Source organism: Ailuropoda melanoleuca, chromosome 14, assembly GCF_002007445.2.
Source record: "Ailuropoda melanoleuca isolate Jingjing chromosome 14, ASM200744v2, whole genome shotgun sequence".
NCBI classification, from domain to species: Eukaryota; Metazoa; Chordata; class Mammalia; order Carnivora; family Ursidae; genus Ailuropoda; species Ailuropoda melanoleuca.
Genome location: NC_048231.1, coordinates 3110289 through 3118089, shown reverse-complemented (window position 1 = coordinate 3118089; position 7801 = coordinate 3110289). Strand labels below are relative to the sequence as shown.

General features: G+C 37.1%; 1 long non-coding RNA gene across 1 annotated transcript in view; it reads left to right on the top strand.

Moving 5' to 3' along the window:
- Positions 1-7801, top strand: part of LOC117796047 — a 32092-nt gene extending 24291 nt beyond the window's left edge. The window contains exon 5 of the long non-coding RNA XR_004620383.1: positions 6487-7801. This is a non-coding gene — a long non-coding RNA (uncharacterized LOC117796047). The remainder of the gene's footprint in view (positions 1-6486) is intronic.

Sequence of the window (7801 nt, the reverse complement as noted above, 5' to 3'; positions counted from 1 at the left end):
CTTTTATCTGTAGTGTCATTTGCAAATATATTCTCCCATTCCGTGGGCTGCCTCTTAGTTTTTTTGACTGTGAACAATAGGGCAAGTTTTAAATGATTTCCGAAAAAAGCTGAATACCACCAAGAGACATGGCAAAGGATATAAACAAGCGGTGGAGATATAAAAAGGTATAATAAAATTTAATGTAGCTCATATATATTTATATAATATATATATAATATATATATTTATGTAATATATGTATACTCCCTCCCAGATATATGTGTGTATATATATATATGTGTGTGTGTGTGTGTGTGTGTGTGTGTATATATATATATATATATATATATGTCATTTAGCTTAGCAATTCTTTTTTTAGTAAATTAATACCTTGGGAACAATTAGTACAAGGAAGTACAAGGATAATGTATAATAAAAAGAGACTGCAATGATCTAAATGTCCATCAGTTGGGTTTGTTGAATAAGTCATACACAGCAGCAAATACTATGGGATACTATGGAGCCATTAATAAAAATGATGGGGTGCTACATTTATTGACACAAAGAGATGTTCACAACATTAGGTTAAGTAAAATGCCAATGGCAGAACAGTGAGCTGACATTTTGAAAAGTTTGGAAGAGACATACTACAACGTGGCAGGGTGAGAGGAGAAGCTCACTTTCTTCTTCCCCTATGTCATTGATTTTTTACAATAAGCATCCATTGCTTTTATAATCAGCATAACCACTAAACTATTCCACTCACACCTCCCATAAAGCATAAAGAAATGAAAAATATTTCTGTGAGCTAGTAAGAATTTATATAAAAGGTAATGCTATTGAATCCCCAACCTTTTCCCCCTGGTATGGGATTTCAAGTTCAGCATCACTATGGCAGTGACAAATGGGGGAAGGTTTGGTAGAGGCACGATGTTCCAAGAACTTTGTTGAAGAAATTCACAGCTGTGAGGATTTGAGGAAAGTCTAAAACGCTGTCTCCTTTTATGGTGCTGTTGTGTGTATGCCTGCATGCCCCTACACATAGCTTCTCAGGCAGCATTTCCACTGAACCTCAGAGCCTCTGAGTGAATGTCAAGGGTGTGGACTCCTTTCACATTCCCTTCCTCCCTCCCAGATCCCCAAAGGAAGTCCTTTTAGAATGCTCAGCTGCACCCAACCCCAGTCCTGGGAAAACCTTAAGTACAAGAGCCTCTCACCACCTCTTTTCTCTCCATGGGACCCTGTTGCTCCTTCCAGTCTCCTCTTTCACTTCTGTCACTTGAAGCTAATGTCCAACTGGCTGGTTTTAACTGTGGTCTCCCACCATGCATACCATACTCTTAAAGGCTTCCTTCTCTCCAGGCTCTGGAAAACATTACCTTCCATTCCCATCTCCCCTTTGGACTGTGACAACTTCTATTATGTCAGGGCTAATTTCTTAGTTAGGAGAATTGAAATCATGCCACAGTATAGATAACAAATACCCTGACAAGTATTATGTCACAGGGCTTAGTTATACCTTAGAGAGTTAACCTGGAGTAAGGAATCTGTCATAGTGGAATTTTAGTCAGAGTTACAAACTAATAAGGAAGATATTTTTAGTGGTGGTTAAGCTTGTTAGCACCAATGGAAGTACTAGAACCTTTGTTTTCCTGTTGCCCAGTCCAGGGTCCTTCCAGCTATAGTTTGCTACCTCTTACTTTCTCCTTTGTTGTGATTCAGAATTCTTAGCGCTATGTTATAATGTAAAGAAAACTCCAACCTTCACCACTTTAAAGGAAAAAAAATATATTGCTATAGGATATGCATATGAAGCTGATTTGAACAGTGTTTTTAATCATCGTGGTGTCTCAGGCTTATTACCTTGTAGTATATCCAGTTTAAAGTAAAAAAGAAAAAAAAATTGAGATAATATTAACCCTAGCTATACTGTTTGATAGATGGTGAGCTCTGGAGCCAGACTGCCTGGATTGAGTGAACATGTTACATGCACTAGCTAGCTCAGCCTCACACTAGCTATGTGACCTTGGGCAAGTTTACTTAAACCTCCCCATGCTTCCATTTCCTCTTCTGTAAAGCACAGCCAGTGAACATACCTACCTTATAGGGTCACTGCTAACATTAAATGAGTTGATGCATGTAAAAATACTTGAGTGCCTGGCACAAAGCACTCAATAGATGTTCTCTGTCATAATTTAGCAGTTGGAGAAATCAAAGTACAGGGCATAATCTACATATGCATTTAGTTGGATGCTCAATAAGCAAAAAATTTGTCAAATATATTGTTGGAAATAGGAAAACTTCTAAAAGAACAATAATAAAATGAATGCTTGCATTTCTAGGCATTACAATATACAAATACAATTGATCAACACAATCAATAAAACAAAGAGATTATTCCTACAGTAAACAGAACAATGGAGAACTACAGAAATCTTTAAAAGCAATCCCAAATACACAAAAATTGAGTATCTGACAAAAATGACATTTAAAATTTGAATCTGAAGAAAAGTTAAGCCACCCAATAAATAGTTGTAAGACAAATGGTGAACAGTTAAGAAAAGTTGTCATAGGGGCACCTGGGTGGCTCAGTCAGTTAAGTGTCCCACTCTTGGTTTTGGCTTAGGTCACGATCTCAGAGTTGTGGGATTGAGCCCTGCAGCCGGGTTCCTCCCTTAGTGGGAAGTCTGCATGAAGATTCTCTCCCTCTGCCCCTCCCCCACTTGCATGTACTCTCTCTCCAAAATAAATAAATAATCTTTTAAAAATATTTAAGAAAATTAAAAAAAGTTGTTATATATATATTTTTATAATTTACACCAAAATCCAGGTGGATTAAAAAGTCAAACATAAAAACAAAATAAAAATACAAAAAGATGAAAAACAAGTATAGTTGATGAAGATAACTATTAATCAGCCTTTAAGGTGAGAAAGGACTTTATATATTGAAATGAAAAGGAATAAGCTACTAAGAAACAGCTTAATTTGAATATGCAAAATGTGAAATTTCTGTATATTAGAAAAATTAAAGATTTGGGGGAAAAAGTTGCAATTGAGGTTAAGAGCCTTAATATATAAAGTTCACTTACAAATTAATAAGAAAATATAGTGCCCACTGAAACAGAAAATGGATAAAGGACATGGGAAGTCAATTCCCAAAAGCAGAATCTTAATGGCTAATACATTAAAAAATTTAACTGGACTAATATTTAAAGGAAACAAAGTTTCAAAATGAGATACTATATTTCTCTTATAAAATTTTATTAAAAATTACCAACTTTTGATAAATTATAACTCTTATTATCTGTGAGAGTTGGGGAATAAATATTTCACTGTTTTAGGAGTGTATTTTGCTACAACCTTTCTCTGGATTTTAGTGGTAAGCGTTAAAGGTCTTAAAAATGCTTATACCCAGGCACCTGGGTGGCTTAGTCAGTTAAACGTCTGCCTTCAGCTCAGGTCATGATCCCAGGGTCATGGGATCGAGTCCCGTATCAGGCTCCCTGCTCAGCGGGGAGCCTGCTTTTCCCTCTGTGATCTCTCTCTCTCAAATAAATAAATGAAATCTTTTAAAAAAATTAAATTAGTTTAAAAAAATGCCTATACCTTTGAACAGTAATTCCACTTCTTAAAATTTATCTGAGGGAAATAATCAGGAATGTGACCAAAGGTTTATCTGCAAAGATATTCACTGAACATTTCTCATAATAGAGAAAAATAGAACAAAACTAGGGATTGGGTAAATAGATAATGGTTTTTCCATATGAAGAATTAATAATGTTATAGGAGACTACATAATGATATGAAAAAGTGCTCACAGTATATTAAGGGAAAATACCAGCTTATAAAACAGCATGATACCAAGATTTTTAATATGAATTTTTAAAAGGTTGGAAGGATACACTTTAAAGTTTTAAGAGTTGTTCGTTTCTAGGTGATAAAACTGAGCATTCCTTTATTTGTCTTCCTTATACTTTTTCTTTATTTTCTATATTTCCTACAGAGAATGTGTACTATTGTTTTAGTTGAAATGTTAATTGAGATAACTGTATGCTCACAGAAAATTGTAAGAAATAATACAAGGAGATCCCAGGTACCCTTTATACAGTTTCCCCCAATGGTAACATCTCACAAAAAATACAGTATCACAAGCAGAAATATTGAAATTGTTGCAATCCACTGATCTTGTACAGATTTCTTATTTCATCGTACTCCTATTTCATCATACTTGTGTATGTGTGTTGGGGGGTCCTACACAATTTTATCACATCAGGAAGTTAGTGTGTCCACTGTCACAGCCAAGATACAGAACAGTTCCTTTATAGTAAGAAACATCCCTCCTGTTGTCTTTTATACCCATACCTACCCCCCTCTTCTCCCACCCTCCCTCTTGAACCCTAACCCTGGAAACCACTGATCTGTTCTCTGTTTCTCAAATTTCTTATTAAATAGGGTAAATAAATGTTTTGATTTGTTAAATAATTTAAACTATGGAATGTTAAGTGTTCAAAATTTTAAAGTATATTAAATATTGGAATGTTAGATGTTAACATTTAAGTGTTAAATAAATAGAATAATACAGTATATAACCCTTTAGGACTGGTTTTTTTTTTTTTTAACTCAGCATAATTCCCTAGAGATTAATCTAAATTGTTGTGTGTACCAATATTTTCCCTCACTTGCTTGCTTGCTCACTCGTGCACTCTCTCTCTTGCTCTCTCTCTCTTTCCCTGCTGAGTAGTATTTATGCTATGTCTGTGTTACAGTTTGTTTAACTATGCATCTGTTGAAGGACCTCTGGGCTGTTTCCACTTCGGGGCTATTATGAGGAACATTTGTGATGAACATTTGTCAACTATGAACATTTGTGTACAGGTTTTCATTTGGACATAAGTTTTCATTTTTCTGGGATAAATGCCCAGAGTGCAATTGCTACATTGTATGGTATTTGTGTGTTTAGTTTTCTGAGAAATTACCAAACTGTTTTCCAGAATGGCTGTTCCATTTTATTACAACCTCACCAGCAACGTAAGAGTGATTTAGTTTCTCCATATTCCTTGCCAGTATTTAGTGTTGCCTCTAACTTTCATTTTTACCCTTCTGATAGATGTATAGTGATATCTTATCATAGTTTTAATTAGAATTTTCCTGGTAGCTACTGATGGCAGCATCTTTTCATGTGCTAATTTGCCATCTTTGGTGAAATATCTGTTCATGACTTTGACCATCTTTTTGGATGATTTGGGTTTTTTTTTTTTTTTAGTGTTGAGTTTTAATTTTATATCTATTCTAGATACCAGTCCTTTGTTGGATATGTGGTTTGCAAATATCTTCTCTCAGTCTGTAGCTTGTCTGTTTATCCTATTCACGTGGTCTTTAACAGAGCAAAAGCTTTTGTCTTTTTCTTTCTTTCTTTCTTTCTTTCTTTCTTTCTTTCTTTCTTTCTTTCTTTTCTTTTCTTTCTTTCTTTCTTTTTCTTTTTCTTTCTTTCCTCTCTTCCTTTTCCTTCTTCCTTTCCTTCCTCTCTCCCCTCCCACCCCTCCCTCCCTTCCATCCTTTTCTCCTTTCCTTTCCTTTCCTTTCCTTTCCTTTCCTTTCCTTTCCTTTCCCTTTCCCTTTCCCTTTCCTCTCCTTTCCTTTCCTCCCCTTTCCTTCCTTTCTTTTCGCCTGTGATTGTCCAGTTGATTTTAAAATCTGTCTAAAGAGGGGTGCCTGGGTGGCTCAGTCAGTTAAGTGTCTGACTCCTGATTTTGGCTCAGGTCATGATCTCAGGGCTGTGAGATGGAGCCCCATTTTGGGATCCACTCTGGGCGTGAAGCCTGCTTGGGATTCTGAATCTCCCTCTCCCTTTGCCTCTTCTTCTCTCTCTCAAATAAATAAATAAACAAAATAAATAAATAAAACCTGTCTAGTGAGCATTTGAAACATTAGGTATTTTTGATAGTGCTGACATAAGATTGCTGGGTTATATACAACACCAGTTAATGTCCAAAGGGCCACACTGTAATATTTGAGGTTTCCCATTTCACCAGACCGAAATTATTTGCATCTCTACCAGACAAGAATCTATAAGCTCACCTCCACTCCTACGGTTGTAAATCCCCCAGACAATAGAATGTCAAGCTCAGCACTACAATGTAAGAGCACTGAGTAACCCTTTCTGCTTCTTCCCAAGTTTAATAGTGTGCCAGGAACACAAAATTACACCAGAGCCAGTGAGAATCTTCAGGTTTGAGTTTTCAATGATAGACTTCAATGCACAAGTAATCAATGCAAACTTCTTGTTCTTGTTAGAATGTTCTGTTTGGGGCAGACCATCCGCTCTGACCAATCAATGGAACAAAGTGAAGGTATTTTGCTTTCCAAGTCACTTTGAGAAAGTCTCAATAGTCTTAACTCATATCTTCTTGGGCAGCAGTTCAAAACCAGGGAGTGAGTCACGGGGCCTCACTGGTCATGGCAAAACGTAATGACAACTCTCTACTCATTACTCTCTCATTCTAGGTTCTACTTAAAATTATTGGAGTCCTGCCTCTAGGCTAACGGTCCCTGAAACGCTTTCCCCTTCATCTCAGAGAACTTCCATGAGCCACGAAGCCCTATGAGGATGGACCAGTTTAATAAACATGCCTGTGTTCATGACCCTTCATGACAGTGACGGACAACCCGAATTCAGATCCAGAAGCTGCAACCTCAACTTCTCTGTTGGCTGGAGAAGGTGCCAGCCTGAACTAGAAGAGGACTCCTCCCAGTGCCCAAGCCTCCAGGACCTGCAGAGAACTCTCATTTCTGCTGTCTGGAGCCTTTCAAAGGCACTATTCTTGCTGGTCTAATGCCTTGCCTTGAGGAATTCAAAAGATCACATTTATTTACTAAGCAGTGCTTCTGAACCATGTTCCTAGAGAACCAAATCCTGAAGGTGGTTCCGTTTCATTAATCAAGGTCTCAACTAACTTCTCTACCCTTCACTCCTACTTCAGTGACCTGAAAGTGGTTTCTGTTTCCAGAAAAGGTGATTTCTCCACCTCCTCACTCCTGACACATAGACCTTTATGTTAGGGTCTCCTCTCTTTTATTTTTCAAAACACAAACTACAACATACACAAAGAAAGGAGTGTAAAACACGAATGTACTGCTATTTAAAGCAAAATTATGATGGGAGCATCTGCAAAAGACCATCTAATCAAGAAGGAACACTTCCAGGCCAGAAGCCCCAGTGTGCCGCTTTCTTAACAAACTCCTTCTTCCCTTCCCTTCCCTTCCCAGAGGTAGCTACCATCTTGACATCTGAGTTAATCATTTCTTTACTTAATTTTTTTTTTTTTAAGATTTTGTCTATTTATTTGACAGAGAGACAGAATGAGCAGGGGTAAGGGCAGAGTGAGAGGGAGACGCAGGGGCTCAATCCCAGGACCCTGAGATCATGACCTGAGCTGAAGGCACGCACTTAACAGACTGAGCCACCCAGGCGCCCCCTTACTTTACTTTATGGTTTTACCAATTTTGTAAGCATCCCTAAGTGGCATAGTTTAATTTTGTCTGCTTTTAAACTTTTTATGAATGGAGTCATACCATGTCTCTTGCTTCTTTCATTCATTGTCATGTTTATGAGTTTTGTTGAGTCTAAAAGTAGTTTGTATACATTCACTGTTATATAGTATTGTGTGATTACACCATATGTTTACCTTTTTAAAAATTCATTCTACTGTTAAGAAATGCTTATATTGAGGGGCTTAAGACTCTCTCTCCCTCCCCCTCTGCCCCTCCCCCACCCCATGCTGGCTCACTCTCTTTCTCTGTCTCTCAAATAAATTAATAA